This window comes from Schistocerca gregaria, chromosome 10 (genome assembly GCF_023897955.1).
Source record: "Schistocerca gregaria isolate iqSchGreg1 chromosome 10, iqSchGreg1.2, whole genome shotgun sequence".
NCBI lineage: Eukaryota > Metazoa > Arthropoda > Insecta > Orthoptera > Acrididae > Schistocerca > Schistocerca gregaria.
Window position 1 is genome coordinate 142,974,990 of NC_064929.1, and position 21,682 is coordinate 142,996,671.

The window sequence follows — 21,682 nt, forward strand, 5'->3', positions numbered from 1 at the left end:
ATCAGTCTGCCCTGTTTCACCCTCCTACGGGTTCAGTTTCCAAAAACAGTGAAACATGTATTTCCTCATCTCTAAATGAGAATTCAAACACCAGTTTTCGAAGATTTACCTTTAAACATGCTTTTGCAATGAAATATTTTCATAAAGCGTTTTTTACGCCCTATTTCACCCCTTTAGGTGCTGAAATTCCAGAAACAATGACGGGTATATTTTTCTCTAACAGGGACGCTTAATACAAATTGTCACAGATTTAGCTTCAAAAATGCTTGCACAATGAAATGTTTCCATAAAAGGTTTGATCCTCAGTTTCACGCCATAGGAGTTGAATTTCGAGGAAAAGTTAAACATTTTTTTTTATTTCTAACTGATAAGATAAATGTAAATTTTCATATATTTAGCTTTAAAAACCTTTTTATAATAAAATATTTCCATGAAAGATGTCATCCCCTATTTCATCGCCTTAGGGGCTCAGTTTCCAAAAACACTGAAAAACATTTTTTAAAAATTTATAACTGAGAAGTCAAATACCAGTGCTCAAAGATTTAGCTTTAAAAATGCGTTAGTAGTTCTTTAATAATGATATGTTTAAAAAGAGCTTTCACCCACTACTTCATACCATAGGGCTAAGGTCGGCCGTAGTGGCCGAGCGGTTCTAGGCGCTACAGTCAGAAACCGCGTGACCGCTACGGTCGCAGGTTCGAATCCTGCCTCGGGCATGGATGTGTGTGACGTCCTTAGGTTATTAGGTTTAAGTAGTTCTAAGTTTTAGGGGACTGATGACCTCAGAAGTTAAGTCCCATAGTGCTAAGAGCAATTTGAACCATAGGGCTAAATTTCCAAAAATGCTGAAGCACTTGTTTGTTTATTTTGTTTTTCTTTCTTTCTTTCTTTCTTGAGGCCTTGGGCCGTGCTCAACGCAGTGTTGGGCCTTGTTATGGCAGATTTGGCAGTGTTAGGTGCAGAGGGTGACCAGATACCCTTCCTGCCGCCACCCCCAACCCCTGGGACGTAAGTAGTGTACCGCAGCTGTCTGTGTCTAGTTTAAGCCATGATATAGTGCGAACGCTTTCTAATATCTATGTATCATGAAACAGATGCGAAACGTGGGGACCAGCCTAGTATTCACCTAGTGGGATGCGGAAAACCGCCTAACAACCTCATGCAGGCAGAGCAGCATATTGGCACTCAGGGGGATTCGATCTGGGGCTGACGCGCCTACTCATGTCCAGGAAGCAGCACATTAGTGCTCTCGGCTACCCTGGTGGGATCACCTAGAAACCAAATACCAAGTTTCGTAGCTCTAGCTTCTAATTAATAGCAATCATTTCGAAAAATCTTAAATGACACCTACAATATAAGATCCACACTTTCTCCAAATTTCAAGTTTCTGTCCTTAGCCGTTTGGGCTGGGCGTTGATGAGTCAGTCATTCAGAACTTTATGGTATAGCCTATGTCCACCCAAGTGTTGATTAGGGGATCGTGTAGGAATCTTCAGAGGTTTTTGGTAATAACAGTTTCTCTTTGTGTGTTACATACAGGTATGTTTCAAGTCTGATTACGAAATCTTAAATAGCCAACGATCTTTCTCTCGACTAGAAGATAATGGCTGCGAGATTTTCTCAAGTCTGGAGTAAAACTGTAGATTTACATGCATTACAAACAAACCCACATTTTTCTTTATGTATAGGTCTAAGGACTGCTTTTTGGCCGACGCGGTCACGTCACCGGGTTCCAGCGCCCCTCCGACTGCAGAGAACCGTCATTTGGTCCGGGCGCAAGTGACGTCACGCCTATGACACGCGATGCTACCCCGTCTCTGTGTGCCTGGGGGTCTCCGGTTGCAGCCCGGAAACTGGCGGGTCAGGGTGACGCGTGTAAACACAGGGACCGCGGAGACATCGCACTACGCATGCGCGTAGCGTCCGCGGCCGCCTTGGTGGGGGGAGATAACGCCGGGGTCGGTGCGACGTCGGCGCCGTCTCCTCAGTCTCGCGCCGACCGCCGTAGGTAGCGCTTCGTCCGTATTGGCGTGACTGACGCCTGGCCAACTGCCTCGCGGCGCGCGGGCCTCACCAACAAGTTGTACGGCCCAGAGGCACGTAAGAATACGATGTGCAAACCAACTCCGTGACTCCTCGCAATTCGTATGCTAGAATTTTGTTGTTGTCACTGCAGGCGATGTCTAAGGGGCTAACACGGACCTTGAAATTTACCCTCGTCAGAGGAGAGGCGCTACTCGCAAAGCTGACCACTATGTGAGGTGAGTCGCGCCACAATAGTCTCTTACGATGTTACAGCTTCTAGTATTAGGCCACCTACACTATGAGAGCTATTCGACTAGATTGTTCAGCGGCGAATGTCAACGGCTAAGCGAGCCGTGTGAGGATATCTTGGCAGGATACTGTAGAATGTTGTCTTGGGTAGAGACTCGTTCAGATACGTCGATTTAGCTTCAGGCGTGCCCTGGGGAAGTGCGTTGGCACGCTTGCTGTTCATAGCGTGCGTTAATGAACCAGCAGTGTTTATTAACACTTTGCCGTCCGCACGTCTCGAACAAATGTATTCGCTTAGCGCCGCCGGCGCCAAGTTGGATTGCTTGGCTTGGCGCGCTTTAAATCTCCGGAAATCCTCTATTTTGCCGTGTTGTTGTTATTGTTGTTGTCTCCAGTCTTGAGACGTGATCTCCATGCTACACTATCCTGTGCAAGCTGCTTCATCTCTCAGTACGTACTGCAGCCTACATCCTTCTGAACCTGCTTAGTATATTCATCTTTTGGTCTCCCTCTACGATTTTTACCCTCCACGATGCCTTCCAATACTAAATTGGTGATCCCTTGATTCCTCAAAACATGTCCTAGCAACCGATCCCTTCTTCTAGTCACGTTGTGCCACAAACTCCTCTTCTACCCAATTCTATTCAATACCTCCTCATTAGTTATGTGATCTACTCATCTAATATTCAGCATTCTTCTGTAGCACCACATTTCGAAAGCTTCTATTTTATTCTTGTCCAAATTATTTATCGTCCATGTTTTACTTCCATACACTGCTACACTCCATACAATACTTTCAGAAACGACTTCCTGAGAAATCCATACTCAAATCGCTCTGAGCACTATGGGACTCAACTGCTGTGGTAATTAGTCCCCTAGAACTTAGATCTACTTAAACCTAACTAACCTAAGGACGTCACACACATCCATGCCCGAGGCAGGATTCGAATCTGCGACCGTAGCAGGCGCACAGCTCCGGACTGCGCGTCTAGAACCGCGAGACCACCGCGGCCTGCCAAATCCATACTCCATTTTAACAAATTTCTCTTCTTCAGAAACGCTTTCCTTGCCATTGCTAGTCTATATTTTATATCCTCTCTACTTCTACCATCATCATTTGTTTTGCTCCCCAAATAGCAAAACTTCTTTACCACTACATCTCATTTCCTAATCCAGTTCCCTCAGCATCACCCGACTTAATTCGACTACATTTCATTATCCTCGTTTTGCTTTTGTTGATGTTCATCTTATACCCTCCTTTCAAGACACTGCCCATTGCGTTCAATTGCTCTCTTAAGTCCTTTTCTGTCTCTGAAAGAATTACAATGTCATCGGCGAACCTCAAAGTTTTAATTTCTTCTCCATGGATTTGAATACCTACTCCGAATTTTTCTTTTGTTTCCTTTACTGCTTGCTCAATACACAGACTGAATAACATCGGGGATAGGCTACAACCCTGTCTCACTCCCTTCCCAACTACTGCTTCCCTTTCATGTCTCTCGACTTCTATAACTGCCGTCTGGTTTCTCTATTTTGCCGTATCGTTCCACAAACTCGAATTTTCTTTTCCAATAACGTCCCTGCAGGTTCTACACTGTTATAATAATTATCCACGCAGAGGTGATGCCACTTTCCATCAAAAGGTGTCAGTTGTTCCATCACTGTTTTTGCCAAAGGCTGTCCAGCGCCGGAATATATCTTGAATGAGAAATTAGTCTGACCGCTGTGCATTGTCTTCTTCGTCTGATTCCGCCGAATCAGTTGGCAACCGTATCGTTCTCCCAATTCTTCTAGGACGTATTTCACTATCTTCATACGATTCCATTGTTTTGATATCCAATGTATCGTTCCCGATCTGCGAAGTCATCCGGAACGTCAGACAGGACGTCCGCGCATTCATCGTACATAATCCTTGTGTCTCTTTCGTCCACCATGATGAAAGGACACAAGTAGTTATAAAAACAAAACACTTGTTTACGTTTGTAGCTTATTGTTACCTAAAAAAAAACACCAACAGGATGCAAAAGATACTAACGTGCTGTCGCTGGCCACAGCGTGACACTATGCATACGACACCACTGTGACGTCATCGGACGGCAGAGTGTTAATACTAACCCCATACATCTTACAGATATACAACTGCGAGGTAACTTCAAAAAAGTAACTTCGTAGCGTTTTTGTTTTGCATGTTTGCTATTCCGATTGGTATGGGTTTATTTATCCATTGTCATTTTTTTCATTTGTTGTTCACTTTTGCTATCTGAGTTTAGATATCGTCATTTTATTGTTGGGAGATAGTGAGTGGAGCTGTGGACGCTAGAAAATAGTTTTCCAGGTGGAGAAATCGAAACAATTCCGACATATTCTTCCGTTTCAGTTCAACAGAGGGATGACAGCAGCGAAGGCAGCCATGGACTTTTGTGCCGTTTATGGGGATAATGCCACTGGACAGAGCATGGCGAGATAATGGTTTTCTCGTTTTAAATGGTTCAAATGGCTCTAAGCACTATGGGACTTAACATCTGAGGTCATTAGTCCCCTAGACTTATATTTAAGTAAACCTAAGGACACCACACACATCGATGCCCGAGGCAGGATTCGAATCTGCGACCGTAGCCGCGTGTTTCCAGACTGAAGAGCTTAGGACCTCTCGGCCATAGCGGCCGGCGATTTCTCGTTTTAAGGAGCACCGTTTTGACATTAGTGATTCTCCACGTTCAGGAAGATGGTGGTGGTTGTTGGGATGTTTAAGGGGGACTAAGCAGCTAAGGTCATCAGTCCCCCATTCCAAAAACAGGCGAGACGAAAATTTACGGAGCAGGTAAAACACCAAGGGGGAGGAGACGGCCCTCCCCCCGTTCGGGAAGGTTTTTGGGGTTTAATGACGATCATTTAAACGCATTAGCCACAATGCTCCACGGCAGTATACTCGAGAACTCGCGAATGTGAAGAACTGCTGTGATAATTCCACCATTGTGCCACACTTGCATGGGGTGGGGAAGGTCCAGTAATCAGATGTATGGGTATCGCATGCTGTAAGCAAAATTACAAAAATCTGCGGGTGGTTATATGTGCAGCTCTGCTTGATAACAAAACAGCAACTCCCGGTACAAACATCTGCGTGCATCTACAAAAGATGATGTTATGCATCCGGTGGAACGGTGTACCATCACTGCTAACATTTAATGTTATCAACCGAGACGTCTTCCTGATACAATAAAAAAAATTAAATTAAATGATGCTACTACACAACAACGTGCGCCTGCAATCTACTAGACCGCCAAAACACACCGTACAGGGGTTGCGTTGGCAAATCATTCAGCACCCACTTCATTTACCTGATCTTCCACCCTGACATTTTCATCTTTCTCTCTCTATCGAACAACCTTCAAAGAACTTCCTTTCCTGATCGTAATGCGCTCCGAACATGACACGACGAGTTCTTTCGCCTCAGAACGACATGTTTTGCAGTCACTGAATCGACCTGTACAGCGGTATTGGCAGATTGTTGTAAATAGTGGAGGAGGATATATTGTTGATGACTATAATTTCTATTACGCGTATATATTGTATTTATTAAACTTATGGAAAAACGGTACGGACCTACGCGCTAACGTAATACATACTACGATGTTGGTTTTACAAGTATGGTAAAAGATCAAGATACATGTTCGTTTCGGAAACAACTCACCTCACTTCTCGACATACTCTGCTCTGAGGGATATACACTTGATCCAGCGATCCTCCAGCATTTTCATCCAATCTGAAAAATTGGTCATGTGACTCAGAAAAATACTCGTTGACTGAAACTATTACTTCCTCAGTTGATGAAAATTACTTACCAGCAAGCCAAAGCTTCAAGTTAGGGAAATGGAAGAAATCTCTTCATGTATGTCTGGTGGATACGGTAGGTGAGAAACCAAATGAGAGCCCAATTCATGGACTTTCTCGATTGTTATCGCTGATGTGCGGGATGGTGCATAATTCTGGTGAAAGCGCACTAATTCTGCGTGTCATCCTTGGTGTTTTTTCCAGCCAACTCAAGTTTCAGACGATCCTGTTATGCATTATCCTGGTGAAAGTGCAATTTTTTTTGCGTCTCAACCTTGGTCTTTTTACAGCCAACGCAAGTTTCAAACGATCAAACAATGAAGCGCAACAGGGTCCAGTTACGGTTTTGTGCTGACACCAATTGGACGGTCAGAGCGCGCTTCGTCTTCCGTGCTTGTCTGACCACGTTCAGATTGATTAATTGAGAAGTGAATAGTCTTCAGTGACAGTGGAGAGTCAGCGTCAACATTATCCAATTCCGTTTTGGTTTGTGCGGTAACCCAATCCTTCAAATTAAAATGTTTGATAACTGCACGAAACTCTGTTTCCTCCACGTTCATTCCCAGTTGACACACTGACCAATTATGATGGCTGTCAATAATGGACTGTACCCTGCACATTTACGAAATTCTTAATACGAACTTTTAATAATCAGACTTATTAACCACGATGGCCGAACACAAACGTTCCATTCTTTCACGGAAATTTACCAGACGACTGCGCTTGTACAATGGCAGACCAAGTATCTTTTATCGAATGCTGCACTACGCATCACAGTGACAAAAGTACATGACAATATTTTTCAAAATAATCACCAGTTCTCAGTAGCCAACGAACGGATTGTTGTACCAATCGTTTGGTTCCTGGAAGAAAGAAATGCGCTTCTTCGCCTTGTAGCCATTCAAGAACCACTGTGAACGTCGTTTCAGATTTTCGTTGTGATATCTTCCTTTGGTCGAACTGTTGGTACCATTTCACTACCGCAATACAAGACACTGCATTTGGTGCGTATACCGCCAGAATGTCGTGCAGAATCTTTGGGCGATTTGGACGTATCGCCCACAGGAATAGTACTGTACAGCGAACTGCAACTCTGTAGGGCGTTCCACGTATAGCTCGACTTCCCTCGCGCTGGCCTCTGTGGCCGAGCGGTTCTAGGCGCTTCAGTCCGGAACCGCGCTGCTGCTGTGGTCGCAGGTTCGAATCCTGCCTCGGGCGTGGATGTATGTGATGTCCTTAGGTTAGTTAGGTTTAAGTAGTTCTACGTTCTAGGGGACTGATGACCTCAGATGTTAAGTCCCATAGTGATCAGAGCCATTTGAACTTCCCTCGCACACTGTGAAGCACCTGTTATCCGTACTGAAGCAGAATTGAGTCTGCAGCAAATCCGCAACTTGTATTCTCTTACAATAACGCGTCACTCTTCTAACACAATGCGTAACTTACTTTCTGAAGTCACTGGGCGCAGGGTGACAATTATTGAATTATATGGAAAAAAACGTAAATTAATTGCAAACTACGGCGCAAGCACACCCTTTATTAAACGTGTAAACGTCATTACATATATTCGGATTTAGGTTATGACATGTTTGATATGCCTGCCGTCATTGGCGATGGAGTGGTGCAGGCGAATAGCGAAATTGTGCATGACCTGCTCAAGTGTCGAAACAACGATACCGTCGATGACCCCTGAATGGCTGCTTTCATCTCAGCAATGGTTTTGGGGTTATTCCTGTACACCTTGTCTTTAATACAGCCACACAAAAAGAAGTTGCATGTGTTCTCATGCGGAGAATATGGGAGCTAATCCAGGCCCATGCCAGCGGCCTCTGGGTACCGCAGAGCGACAACGCTGTGCACAAAGTGCTTCTCCAGAACACCAAACACTCTCCCGCTTCTATGGAGTGGAGCTCGGTCTTGCGTGCACCACATCTGGTCGAAATCGGGGTCACTTTGGATAATGGGGATGAAATCATCTTCCAAAACCTTCACGTACCGTTGGTAGTCACCATGCCATTGAGGAATAACCCACCGATTCTTCCATGACTGGATACTGCACATCACACAGTCACCACTGGAGGGTGAAGAGACTTCTCGACCGTGAAATGCGGAATCTGACTCCACCAAATGTACCAATTTCGCTTATTGACGAACCCATCCAAATGAAAGTGAGCTTCTTCGCTAAACCAAACCATAGAGTGGATACTAATTCCCATCAAGCCCCACAGCCAACTGTACAATTTGAACCTTCAGACGTTATGACGATTTTATTTCATGTAGTGCAATAATATTGTCAACTTGTATCTAGAATGGAATACTGTCTGAAAGAAGCTGGGAAAATATACAGACTGTGTGGTGCAAAGATAAGAAATTTCCTTTCAGATACGTAAAATTTTTCACTACAGAAAACGCAAAAAACGAATCTAATAACAACTAGCATCACTGAGTAACTGTTGAAAACAGTCAGCTCGTACATATATATAGACGCAACAATTTGTGGGGATACAAAGAGGAAGGACTTGATGAACTCAGTCTTAAATAGAGTAGGTGGCAAAAAATGGTTCAGATGGCTCTAAGCTCTATGAGACTTAACATCTGAGGTCATCAGTCCCCTAGCACTTTTAAATCTAATTAACCTAAGGACATCACACATATCCATGCCCGAGGCAGGATTCGAACCTGCGACTGTAGCAGCAGCGCGGTTCCGGACTGAAGCACCTAGAACCGCTTCTACACAGCGGCCGGCTGGGTGACAAATCTCGATTCGTTGGTAGAATACTAGGACAATACAATCAGTATGAAAAAGAGATGGCTGACATAACATTAACGCGATCCATCCTACAGAACTGGTCAGGTGTGTGTGACACATACCAAATAGGACTAACAGCGGATATTGAACGTTCACACGGGCGGTAACAGGTTTCTTTGACGCATACGAGAGCACTGAGTGATGTATTGAGAATCTAGTGCTGGCACGCGCGTGAAGACGGACGACAGCTATTCAGAGAATGCCTACTTAGGAAGTTTCAGAACCTAGCTTCAAGTCGGGAATGTAGGATTATACTACGGACACCTACGTCTCGCCTTCTTAGGGACTGCGAAGACAAGATTATACTAATTACAGTAAGCAGAGGGGCTTCTGATCAACCATTCTGAGCCCATTTCAGACGTAAATGGAAACGGAAGGGAAAAAAGTGTCCAAATTCAGTCTCCATATTGCTTTATTTCCGTATGACCGGTTTCGGGCCAGCTGACAATCTATAACAAAAATTATTTTATAATATTTATAGAATTTTCTGTCAGTTCTTGGAGGAACATAGAGATGTTAATAACTGGAATACAAAGTATTTATGTTCTACACTAATATTTGTTAGTTCGTTATCGACAGGCTATCGGCTTCTTAGGCCATCGTCAGATAACTTAATGCTGAACAGATAGTGCATACAACTTTGGTGAGAATTTACAGCTGTACAAAGAATGCAGTACAAAGATGTGACTTTTATGACTACATCGATTCAAAACACAAGCATGATTAATACCGAAAGAGACATCGAACAAATAAACCTTACATTACAGTATATTCAAATATTAAAACTACGTGAGTGCATAAAACAGAAATTTTCTACAACTAACAGCTCAGATTACTACGTTGTATGGACAAAACGGTGAACGGGACGAAAAGACCGAATAAAGGGAGGGGAATAAAAACGTCCATGGAATGTTGGTGTGGAGCAGTTATAATGAGCTACCTAGGTTAGCGGTGAGAGGAGTAATAACTAGCTGCTATTTAATACAGGTGAGTAATGCAGCTGTTCATTAAGAACCAGGTCGATATTCTTTCATTGGTGTTTATTCATTCCCAGAATTTCAAGTAAGGTAGTTTTCTCTCTTCAGTTCGTTTATGTTTAACCTCAGCTTTCACATCTTCCTTTTACAGTCTTCAACCCCTTTCATACTCAGTCAGTCTAGTAGTTATAGCTCTGCCTTATTGACCTACAAATAATCTGCCACACAGATTAAAGGTGGAATCTTATCTTCACTGTTGAACAAAATGTAAGCAACAGTATTCCTAGTGCAAAACGCTGCAGTATATTCCCTGGATTTTAATTTCCTGGCGAGAAATCTCAAATCGAACAGTCATCTCAACTGAAATGAGCTCCAGTAACCACTAAACGTCAACAGTTCGCAGAATTTGTCATTAAATTTGTCATTAAATTTGTGTTCGGAAGAATTCCAAATTTTAAATAAGGGAATTAAATGTGTTCCGAAATCCAATATTTCCGAAAAACAACTAGACATACTGAAAGTGGATCTTGAATATTTACGTGGACTATATGTCTAGCATTAAGTTGTTTCATTGTTATTTTTTATTTATTTACAAGTCAAGTTACGTAGGACCAAATTGAGGAGCAAATCTCCGAGGTCATGGAACGTGCCAGTACATGAAATTACAGAAAATATAAATGTTCATGAACCTGAAGAAAGTCAGTCCATAAGCTTAAGTAAACGCTATCATCATTACAATAAGAATGACCTTAATTTTTCAAGGAAGTCCTCGACAGAATAGAAGAAGTGACCCATGAAGAAAATCTTCAGTTTCGATTTGAAAGAGCGTGGATTACTGCTAAAATTTTTGATTTCGTTGGGTAGCTTATTGAAAATGGATGCAGCAGTATACGGCACACCTTTTTGCACAAGAGTTAAGGAAGTCGGATCCAAATGCAGGTTTGATTTCTGCCAAGTATTAGCCGAGTGAAAACTGCTTATACTTGGGAATAAACTAATATTGGTAACAAGAAACGAGAATAAGGAATATACATATTGAGAGGCCAATGTCAAAATACCCAGACTCGTGAACAGAGGTCGACAAGAGGTTCGTGAACTCCCACCACTTATTGCCCGAACCGCCGGTTTCTGAGACATTCTACAAGGATATTTTTATCCTTGTAGAATGGGCAGAGTTGCCCCAAAATATAATAGCATACGACATAAGCGAACGAAAATAAGCAAAATAGACTATTTTCGTGTGTCGAAGTATCACTCACTTTTGACTTTAGCCTAAGAAGCCTAAAGTCGGTTCATAAGGAACCAGTAAATACTATTGTGGAAGAATGAGATTTTCACTCTGCAGCGGAGTGTGCGCTGATATGAAACTTCCTGGCAGATTAAAACTGTGTGCCCGACCGAGACTCGAACTCGGGACCTTTGCCTTTCGCGGGCAAGTGCTCTACCAACTGAGCTACCGAAGCACGACTCACGCCCGGTACTCACAGCTTTACTTCTGCCAGTATCCGTCTCCTACCTTCCAAACTTTACAGAAGCTCTTCTGCGAACCTTGCAGAACTAGCACTCTTGAAAGAAAGGATATTGTGGAGACACGGCTTAGCCACAGCCTGGGGGATGTTTCCAGAATGAGATTTTCACTCTGCAGCGGAGTGTGCGCTGATATGAAACTTCCTGGCAGATTAAAACTGTGTGCCCGACCGAGACTCGAACTCGGGACCTTTGCCTTTCGCAGGCAAGTGCTCTACCAACTGAGCTACCGAAGCACGACTCACGCCCGGTACTCACAGCTTTACTTCTGCCAGTATCCGTCTCCTACCTTCCAAACTTGCCCGCGAAAGGCAAAGGTCCCGAGTTCGAGTCTCGGTCGGGCACACAGTTTTAATCTGCCAGGAAGTTTCATATCAGCGCACACTCCGCTGCAGAGTGAAAATCTCATTCTGGAAACATCCCCCAGGCTGTGGCTAAGCCATGTCTCCACAATATCCTTTCTTTCAGGAGTGCTAGTTCTGCAAGGTTCGCAGAAGAGCTTCTGTAAAGTTTGGAAGGTAGGAGACGGATACTGGCAGAAGTAAAGCTGTGAGTACCGGGCGTGAGTCGTGCTTCGGTAGCTCAGTTGGTAGAGCACTTGCCCGCGAAAGGCAAAGGTCCCGAGTTCGAGTCTTGGTCGGGCACACATTTTTAATCTGCCAGGAAGTTTCACTATTGTGGAACATTAAGTTATTAATAATTATTATATAATTACACTTCGTGCAGGTTATAAATAGTTAGAATTTGACTTTAGAAAGATTCAACATTCTTAATAAATTAGTTGCAATACAAATTTGTGCAACAAACTATCTGATTCAATTACAAAGTAACCTGCCGTATGCTGAACTGCAAGTCCACTGTCGTAACGAGTCATACTCCATCCTCCAGAGGCTTTAGAGAAGTGAAATGCAGTACCTACAGCGTTGGAAAAGCGCCCTATGTTTGCAGAGAGATTCTCCTACGTATAGCATGTAGCACTGATAAAGAACTTAACATGATTAAAATGTTTTAAAAGAACGTTATAAAACAAGTATCACAAAAATTTTGTTTAATTATTTTGTGGGGATCATAACTGGTGCATAGTTTGTAGTGCTCGAAAATGCTTTTTGTGGTAACAAAAGATGTTTCTAAATGTACCAAATGAAATATCTGCGAATAAATTATTATGAAAAATTTTAAAAGATATTTACCACGTCTAAAAATATTTTCTCCTATTTCCATTTGATCATAGAGCCAGTAGTGCCGAATAGTGTCCTCTATGGACTGCAATAATTCATATACAACAGCGTTCCTAACGTTTAAAAGAATCAGGGATCTAATATCACTAAACATTGAAAGAAACGTAGAAATTTCCAAAGTTCTCTTATTTGGTGGTTGCAGAGTTACTATTGCGCCTCGCCGAACATTGATTGAATTTAATGGTATTAAAGTCCCGATGTTTTACACTTTATGCTTAGGAACATTTTTATGTACCATAGAAGGCACATTTGAGCGCTGCTAGCACTATGATCGCCAAATGGAAGGAGGAGAAATTTTTTTTATTCAAATGAAATGACAATTTCAGAGACTTTATTGGTCTCCAACATATAATTTTATGTACATAGACTGAAGCTGAGAGTGAAAATTTGTGCTAAGGCCGGGAATAAATAAAATTTATGTTTTACAGCTCTTTGAAAGTTTTTAATAATAAAGTTCTCATCGATAATTTATTTGTTACATTTAGCACCATCTTTTGATTATTCTGTCGATCCATAGGGGACACTTTTGAGGGCTATTAAGTTTCCGCCACTTAGGATACCTATGCAGTAGTTTTAAAAATATGGTAATTGATTTATAAAGTTCTTTTAAAATATTCTAGAACCAAATGTAATCCCGAAATATCATTACTCCAATTTTTTTGGTATTGCTACATTTTTGCGTCAGTGTATTTCGTGCGTTAAGAGCGCTCAGTATCTCAATCTAAGCGGTCTCGAGCGTTACTATGCACGAGATTGGGACGAAAATTATGTTGCTTCCAGAACTAAGGTGTTTTCCATACTTAAGGGGACATCGTACGTGGAATTCGTTGAAATTTGACATTGTCTGTTTTCTACTCCATAATGTACTTTGGACTTTCCTGAACATTTTGGTATATAATACATTAAAATGAGACGATTGTGAGGCCTTCAAATAATATTTTGAATGTTAACGTGTGACTGTCAGATTTGGTGGCTACGCATATACCGCCATAGTTGAGCAGTCGTATCTTGGGAACTACACAGTCTAGAAGGCTGTGAATTGCTTTGCTTTGTGCCTACTGCTACGTCTCAGAAGTTGGTATTACGAATAAACGAATCAGTCCTTTGTTTCTGATGCTAGTTTTCTTTGAAAGTAGTGTGATTATGGGCTATTTTTATAGTAAGCTAATGGACAAAGGAATAAATGAATTACAGGAATGTTATGGAAAGGCCGTAGGAGATGACTGTGACAATTTAGAGAAGATGAAAATGGCTGTGTGGAGCACTTTCTTTCATCGAATATCAATCGATGAAAAGCCATGTCATGCTTTGCGTCTGCCTCCACCAAATACTTGGTGTAAATAAAGGCAAGCTGAATTTTCTGGCACTCTGCATGAATTTACACATAAACATTCTCTTCCTTTGGCAGTGATGTAGGCAATCAAACATATTTACAGAGATTGGGCAAATCCTAAGCTACAAAAGAAGTGTTCACATGGGAAGACCCAGAATGTGAATGAGTCCTTCAAAATGTGTGGTGTCGTGTGCCTAAAAATGTATTTGTTGGCATTATGACTCTAAAGTTAGCAGTGTCTGATGCTGTAATAATTTTTAATGGTGGGAACTATGGAAGACTTAAGGTTCTGGAGAAGTTAGGGGTATGATTTGAACAGAACACAGCTAATGGAGTGAGGGAACTGGATGAGCTTCGTGTACGTGAAGCAGAGTTAGATGCTCAGCAAATGACAAAAGAAGCAAGAAAGAAAAGGAGGAGGCAAGCACTGGGCTATTGTGACAATGAAGAAGACACGGACTATGGGCCAGGGCAATTCTAGGCATAAAAGACGCAGAAATGCAAGTCTGTGTAAGAATTTGTAATAAAAAAAGTTTTAAACCTAAATATCTCTCAACTACATCTTTTTCAACAAATTACCCATTTTATAAAAAAGTTGTGATGGTAGAGTATTAAATATTCACAGCATGCCAAGTGTGAGATCCAACACATATGGAACTAAAATAATTAAAATATCCTGAGTTGTTTTGTTTTTGTGTTCATTTATATACAAAACTCTGTCAAAAAATTGAGTGTTTGAAAAAAAAAAAAGATAACATACCCCAAAATACAAGTTCAATAGTAGTTCTAGTTCAATTTATCTAGGGCAACGGCGTTGCCGCAGTGGATACATCGGTTCCCGTGAGATCACCGAAGTTAAGCGCTGTTGGGCGTGGCTGGTACTTGGATGGGTGACCATCCAGGCCGCCATGTGCTGTTGCCATCTTTCGGGGTGCACTCAGCCTCGTCATGCCAATTGAGGAGCTACTCGACCGAATAGTAGCGGCTTTGGTCAAGAATACCATCATAACGATCGGGAGAGCGGTGTGTTGACCCCACGCCCCTCCTATCCGCATCCTCCATGAGGATGACACGACGGTCGGATGGTCCCTATGGTCCACTTGAGGTAGACGGAGTGTTTTTTTTCTATGTATCCAGAAAGGTGCATTCAATAATTATGGAAAATTGTAACTTGGTGTTTTAAAAAGTTTGCAAGATAATGGGTCATATACTTCGATAATTTAACATTGGCGGCATATTACGTACAATGTCCCCTTAACTTTCATTCCCATGCCATCCATACGCTGACTAATGGCTATTTTTTCTAATAATAATACTTTGGGAAGGTGGACGGGGGAAGACACTGAATAGCTCTGGCAGAAATAATCAGTACCTAACTTGAACATATCACAAAAAGGGAAGAGGAATAAATTAGAGTTTAACGTTGCGTCGACATCGAGGTCATTAGAGATGGAGCGCAACCTCGGATTAGGAAAGGATGGGGAAGGAAATCGGCCGCGCCCTTTCAAAGGAACCATTCCGGTATATGCCGGAAGCGATTTAGGGATGTCACGGAAAACCTAAATCAGAATGGTCGGACGAGGGTTTGAACCGTCGTCCTACCGAATGCGAGTCTTGTATGCTAACCACTGCGCCACCTCACTCGGTATAAAATTTGGCAAGTGGAGGTCAAGCATACATAAAAGCACGCTATAAAATTCATATAAATCATCAGTACATCCTAGCAAATAGTTCAAACCATGAATCGTTTAGCCTGATTGAAATTCTACTGGACTGATCGATCTGCAGTGAGCATGCACCCAACATAACATGGGTGATTGGAAGTCAATGTCAGAAATATTTACTCATCACGTAGGATTGATCTTGTATTAACAGCAAACTTTCACAAGGGACACAGCCAAAAACTTGTTCTGAAATTATACAAGAACGTCCTCCGCTCAAATGTGCAGCGGTCGGTTTGTAGATAATTGGAAGTCAAAGGCACAAGTAAGTACTCATCATTTCGATCGTTCTTGAACGAATAGTAGAACTTCAAATGCATCACACTCAAAAAACCTATCCTTATCTAATTCAGCAAGCAGATGGTCCTTTCTCCGTACAGATATGGAAGCATAGAGACAGCACAAAAAGTAAGTTAAATCAAATGATTCACACGCACTAATATTTAAATACCTCTCACTATTCACTCGATTGTAATCCTAACTTGATACCAACACACGAGACGGTCGTAACGGTTGCGACCATATGGCTGGCTGATACACAATCGTTGAGGCTCGTATCACAAAGAAAACACTGGCCAGCTGGAAGTGGGACTCCCGTGTTGAGGGGTCCCGCACAAACTGAACTTCGTATATAGTGCGTTCATCCATCCCGGGGGTAGAGAATCTTTATTTTTTCCTGTTGTTGCCTATATATCGGTCACGAAATTTCAAAACTTTATCGAAAATCTGAATTTGAATTTTGAACTTTCATAACAAATGACAAAAGAAATATTTTTTCTTGTGATATGTGCTTAGTTGCAAACTAACAATTTTCTGATTTCTCCCTCACTGTGAAACCTTGCCTCTTGCCAGATTTCATGTTTCTGTGTCAACGAGATGTACCGTATACATTGTAACCAAAACGTTGTATCACGTTATGCGACATAAATGGCTATATTTTCTGACTGCATTGTATTAGAATCTTTTGAGTACGTTTCTCATGGAGAGAGTGTGCTTTATGGCGAAAATACTGATTGAAAACAGTCTTGATCGCCATATTTATTTTCAATGGTTAACGGGTTTCGGGCAGGGTATGAAGATCTTCAAAGCACTTGTCCCATAAGGGTGGACGGCGGTGGCGATGAAGAGAGCAGCTGTTGTGACTCCACGAACACCAACGGCTCTACTCACTGCCACCCCTTCATGATGATGATGATGATAATGATAATGATGATTGTGATGATCATGATAATGATGATGATGAAGTTCCATACTCCGAGGAGCGTAGGGGACGATGCGGGAGACCCGCACCCTTTACTAGGCAAGGTCCTGGCGGAGGTGGTTTGCCATTGCCTTCATCCAACCGTAATGGGTATGGATGATGATGATGATGATGATGATGATGATGATGATGATGATGATGACGACGACGACGACGACACAACAACACTCAATCACGATTGTCTAGTTCAGGGTGTGTAATGCCACATGTGCGGTTCACCTCCTAGACGAGTCTGAGCCAAGACATTTCTACGAAGAGGAACCTCATGTGAACTCCAAGATCTTTGGGATGTTAGCTCGCAGGCGGCAAAATTTTAAGAAAATATTTCGATATATTAAAAAAAAAATTTACAGCTAAATCTATGTAAACTGATATTTCGCCTATGTGGTAAATAGTTCAAATGGTTCTGAGCATGTATATAGCAAACTTGCCGTCAGCCAGACAATTTAACCAAAGGGTCACAAGTGGCTAATTTAGGGCGTGCAATGCGACACGTACGGTTCAAACCCGACTCGAGTTTGAACCAAGACATTTCGTCGAAGAGGAACCTCATGTGAACTCGAACATCTTTGCGATGTTAGCTAGAAAGCGGCAAAAATTTAAAAAAAAACTTCTATATATTAAAACAAATTTTAAAGCTAAATCTATGTAAACTCATATCTCACCTCTGTGTTAAATGGTTCAAATGGCTCTGAGCTCTATGGGACTTAACATCTGAGGTCACCAGTCCCCTAGAACTTAGAACTACTTAAACCTAACTAACGTAAGGACATCACACACATCCACGACCGAGGCAGGATTCGAACCTGCGACCGTAGCAGTCACGGGGTTCCAGACTGTAGCGCCTAGAACCGCTCGGCCACCACGGCCGGCCCTCTGTGTTAGAAATAAAGAAATTGTGTCAGGGAATGAAAGATTCAATGGGAATATCACAAGAACACAGACAAAGCACGATTAACATAAATCTTAGACGCCTATTACCAGAATGTCTTTTTGGTCAGAAGTACATTGGGAAAAGACAGTGCATCCACGGCCTTAATTAGCGTGTTAGAAGTGTTGCAATTTGCGAACAACATAAGAATTTCATTTAAAAAAGAAAAAAAGAACAATCAGTGCAGGCCTTACAGTCTACACGAGCGAAGAAATTGGCTCTAAGCTAGTTTTCATAAATATATATGTATGGCCTTCAGGCTTTTTCTTGAATAGTATTACAATTTTTACATTAGTGCTTATTTTATGTTGCCCTGATTTTATCCATGATGGATACAAGATCGCGATTGTAAAACTTAGTGTTAACTATACCAAACAACTAGAATTTAAACGTTTCGAAGGAGCGAGCTGTCATTATTGGAACTCCTCTACAAGACGATAAAAATGAAAAAATAATTCGCGGTTAATTGCGACGTAACCAAGTCTTACTAAAATGTGCTTCAACACAATTTGTTCGAACGGTAAAATAAAATAAATCTAAGTATGCACCTGGTGAACGTTTTCCTCCAGCAAAAACACACCGTCTGTTCGACAGTATCTGGCACCTGTTAGTGAATACTGACATGGGCCACTAGAGAAGGTAGGAATGTTAAGCCGTGGAGCCTGGAGCAAAGTTCACGTTCTGACTCATCCCAGAGGTGTTCCATTGGGTTGAGGTGGCTACTCTGGGCAGGTCAGTCCATATATCACTGCCTCACAGATGCTATTTGCGGGCAGTGGTGGTGAAATATCGGTCTTCTTGTGGTGTTGTACACTGTGGACGTCCCGTACTGTAGCGCCTGGACACGTTTCCTGTCTGCTGGAATCCTTGCCATAATCTTGAGATCACACTTTGTGGCACACAGAGGGCCCTTGTTACGACCTGCTGTGTTTGACCAGACTCCAGTCGGCCTAGCATTCTACCCCTCATAACGTCATCAATATGCGTTATGTGAACCATTTTCAACACACAGTCACCATTAGCACCTCTGAAAACGCCTGCGCACTTACTCGCTGCACCGTACACTGACATGCACCAACACACCTCTGCGTATGTGGACTGCTGCCAGCGCCACCGTGCGACGACCGCAGGTCAAATGCACCGCATGGTCATACCCCGGGGTGATTTAAGACCGCAAACCGCCCACCAGAGCGTTGTTTCACCATGTATCAGCATTATTTTTAATTTATGAGCCTGTGTGTACATGGACACAGTGTGTCCTTATCCTTCAGTTTGCCCAAATGCTTGTCAACTGTAAGGAGGAACTTTATATCCATTCGAGTTCATGGTACGATTAAACGTTTCAACTGTAATGTGGTTTACCTGCATATTGTATTTTGTGATATCTCCTCCTAGTCTTTGTACAGTCTCCTGACGACAGCGAGTCACCGAATACACAGGTCGATTCAGTTCCCTGTAGTGCTGGGATTTTTGCAGCCTGCGGCACCTTCAAATACCATGTTCAAGATTTTCATACTCCCTTGATCACTACAAGCAAACTATTAGTCCTTATAAATGAACAGGAGCTTTTTGTAGGAGATTTAATGTAGTCAAATTTTGTATTGGGATACGTTTTCGCTGAAGGCCACTGTTTTTTAGTTATTCAAGAGATACACGTTTGAACGTCACTTACGTACGTTTTTCTGGAATAACTCGAAAACTACGGCCTCTATCGAAAACGTACCCCAAAGAAAAATTTAACTACATTAAATTCTCTTAAAATGTTCTATTCATTTTTTCTGTACGATTAATATTTTGCGCGCAGCAAACGAGAAAATACGAGACTCTTGTAGCGTTGCGGTTGCCATAGAACACGAAAAATTTCATTTCACCTGCCCAGTAATTTTTATTGCTCAAGTTTACTTCAAATAAAATTAGAAAAAATTTGCCTTTCAGGCGAGAATTTTTATGCGGCTTCTCTCGCGGTTTGCGAATACTCTGGTGGTTTCTTAAACTCATTATCGAGGCTCAGACGATGGCTTAATGAACGTCCCGGCTGGGGCATTGCAAGGAAGAGGCAGGTTCCGTTTTTATCGGTAACTCGGCATGGTAAGCCATAGAAAGTGCACTCTCTCTCTCTCTCTCTCTCTCTCTCTCTCTCTCTCTCTCTCTCTCTCTCTCTACATGCCTGTCTCAGTACATCAAAACTTTAAGTCTCATCAGAAGTGATGTAAAGAGGTGGAATAACTGAGAATATATTGCTAAAGTTTTAGAAACATGAACTGCATTTAATAAACGGGCACAACATTCCGCTAGAAAACACCTTTGGCTTCACCAATTGCCCTGGAAAATTTGAAGAGGATTTTAACTCATTAACTTCAAGGGAGATGTATTTGAAATTACGCGTGAAATTCTTATGATCGAAATTTTTAATTAGGGGCAGTCAAGATCTCGTTCAAAGAGACGCTTCATTTGCAGTTGGTAGCAACTAAACAATGCTTAGAATGTGGTTATCTCACAAGCGGAGCTTCGACTTCATTAATACTAAGAGAATAAGATGCAATTTGTTATATAAATACTAGTCTTATTAACAGATGGAAAGAATACTTAGTTTAATTAATTAACTAATATTGAATCACGAAGACTCGTTTGCTCCAGCTCTCCATGGTACTCTATCCTGTGCAAGTATCTCTATCGCCGACCTACACGGCTACACTCCATACAAATACTTTAAGAAAATACCTCCTACACATAAATCTATAGTGGAGATCCACAAAGTTCTATTCTTCGGAAATGTTTTTCTTGCCGTTGCCAGTCTACATTTTATATACACTCTATCATCATCAGTTATTCTGCTATCCAAATAGTAAAACTCATCAACTACTTTAAATGTCTCGTTTCCTAACGTAATTCGCTCAGCATCACCTGATTCAATTAGACTACATTACATTATCTTTGTTTTGCGTTTGTTGATGTTCATCCTATGTCGTCCATTCAAGACTCTGTCCATTCTGTTCAACTGCTCTTTCAATACCTTTGTTATCAGCGGCAATTTGTATGTCACCGGACAACCTCTAAGGTTTTATTTCTTCTCCCTAAACTTTAATTCCTTTTCCAAACTTTTCTACAGCTTCTTTTACTGCTTGTTCAACACAAAGATTGAATAACGTCCAGGATATGGTACAGCTCTGCCTCACTCCCTTTTTAAGCAAAAATGTTCAAATGTGTGTGAAATCGTATGGGACTTAACTGCTAATGTCACCAGTCCGTAAGCTTACACACTACTTAACCTAAATTATCCGAAGGACAAACACAGACACCCATGACCGAGGGAGGACTCGTACCTCCGCCGGGATTAACTGCACAGTCCATGACTGCGGCGCCTCCGACCGCTCGGATAATCCCGCGTGGCCCTTTCTTGACCACTGCTTCTCTTTCATGCCCCATGAATCTCGTAACTGCTGTTTGGTTTTATTGGAAGTAACTTCCTTTCCTGTATTTTACCCCTGCTATCTTCAGAATTCCAAAGAGAGTATTACAGTTGACATTGTCAAAAGCTTTCCTTGAGCCTACAAATGCCATAAACGTCGGTTTGGCTTTCGGTAACCTATTTTTTAAGATAAGTCGTAGCGTGAGTATTGCTTCGTGTGTTCCTACATTTCTCTGGAATCCAAACTGATCTTCCCCCTAATCGAATTCTGCCAGTTCTTCCATTCTTCCGTGTTAGTATTTTCTGATGATGGCTCTTGTCAGACCCCTGCCTTCTTTGGAATTGAAATTATTACATTCTTCTCAAAGGTT

At 42.0% G+C, this 21,682-nt stretch overlaps 1 long non-coding RNA gene and 1 pseudogene across 1 annotated transcript in view; both read left to right on the top strand.

The window, feature by feature from the left end:
* The first annotated feature begins 1,986 nt into the window (after positions 1-1,986).
* Positions 1,987-21,682, top strand: part of LOC126293613 (uncharacterized) — a 394,209-nt gene continuing 374,513 nt past the window's right edge. The window contains exon 1 of the long non-coding RNA XR_007552321.1: positions 1,987-2,261. This is a non-coding gene — a long non-coding RNA (uncharacterized LOC126293613). The remainder of the gene's footprint in view (positions 2,262-21,682) is intronic.
* On the top strand, positions 14,794-14,911 carry LOC126293848 (5S ribosomal RNA; annotated as a pseudogene).